The sequence below is a fragment of the Rhinopithecus bieti genome, unplaced genomic scaffold (assembly GCF_001698545.2).
Source record: "Rhinopithecus bieti isolate Rb0 unplaced genomic scaffold, ASM169854v2 scaffold_35856, whole genome shotgun sequence".
Lineage (NCBI taxonomy): Eukaryota > Metazoa > Chordata > Mammalia > Primates > Cercopithecidae > Rhinopithecus > Rhinopithecus bieti.
Window position 1 is genome coordinate 2,170,158 of NW_016815820.1, and position 1,422 is coordinate 2,171,579.

The 1,422-nt window shown below is 57.5% G+C and overlaps 1 non-coding gene across 1 annotated transcript; it reads right to left on the reverse strand.

Moving 5' to 3' along the window:
* Positions 1-571: 571 nt before the first annotated feature.
* TRNAQ-UUG (transfer RNA glutamine (anticodon UUG)) lies at positions 572-643 on the reverse strand. Its single transcript has one exon. It is a non-coding gene; the product is annotated as a tRNA-Gln (tRNA).
* Positions 644-1,422: the final 779 nt, after the last annotated feature.

Sequence of the window (1,422 nt, forward strand, 5' to 3'; positions counted from 1 at the left end):
GGACAGACACAGACGACGTCACTGAGCACCGGACAACCAACACAAACACACTAGGGTGCATGCCAGACCCCAAGAAAACCCCAGTCCCCTCTGGGGACCGCAGCCTCGTTATTGTTCGTGACCAATTGGAGTCCCGCAGGCGCCATTTCCCCGCCCCTTGGTTCTGTCGAGCCACTTCGTTGGCGGCTCAGGCAGCAGTAACGTATCGCGCTTGCTCAGTAGCCAATAAGAAACATGCCGGCACCCTCGGCCACCTGGGACCTCCTAGACCGGCGGAAGCAGCATCTATGCCCCACCCGAAGCAGCATCCTCCAGATCCTTCGAGTTCTTTCGGAAGTTTCCCTCCAGGGTAAAGTCGCGTTTGCTCTCCCATCAACACATTTTTCTGCCCGACTCTCGCGCGTGCGCACTGACACCGTCAGGACGGCCCTGAAATGAAAAAATCTTGAGCGAAGAGGAGGGACCCTAAGCCGCTGTCTGGCAGGTCACTGGGGCTACCCACACAACCTGAGGTGGCCGCTGTCGGAAGCCGTCCCCAAAACAGGAATTGTGGGACCAAAAAGGGATGATGAGGTCCCACCGAGATTTGAACTCGGATCGCTGGATTCAAAGTCCAGAGTGCTAACCATTACACCATGGGACCTGCTGGCTGCTTTAGGCGGCCGCGAGTCTCCTCAAGCCAGGAGAGCTCTGGGCGGTCTTCCCAGAGAGGCAGCCGTGTCCGCGTTTGCCAGACTGGGCCCTGGGCCGAGGCCCCACGGGCTGCGCGGCGAGGGCTTCGGCGTCCTTCGCGTTCCAGGCGTTTCTGGTCCTGGGGTTATCCTGTCTTCCTGCGCTCCTCCGGGGGCTGGGAGGTCGGAAAGGCAGCAGGCTGGCAGGATTGGCTATGTGGGGCCGGACTGGGTCCAGGGAAAGCCTGCTCCAACCCCAGTTCCAGGGCAGGAGGCACGGCGCACGGAGCCTGGGTTGTTTGTTTATTTACGTTAGGGGTACCTTAGAAGAGGTGTTTTGGCCAAGCGGGAAGGGAAGCGGACTGGCACGTGGGGGACTAACGGTTCAAACCCCATAAACCCCAGGCGCCTCAGGGACGCGCGAACGGAGACTTTGAAATTGCGCCCGCTGTCTGACTGCGTCGGTGCGAGTCCTACTGTTTCACGTGGCTAGAGCTCTCAAGGAAAAGCGTTCCAAAGTTTCGCCTCTGCTTGCTTGTGTGCCTAATTAAAAACCACCAGGTGGGACTGCTGGGATAACACCCAGATACCCTTCCTTGCTGGGCGATTATCCTTAACTTTAGGATTAAATCAGATCGGTGAAAAAGACACTCCCCTCTGGACTCCCATATTTTAGTGAGCGTCTATGTAAACGGATGTTTCTTCAGGTCGATCTGGCTACATCTAATTTTTACACGCCGTTTGACTCAGC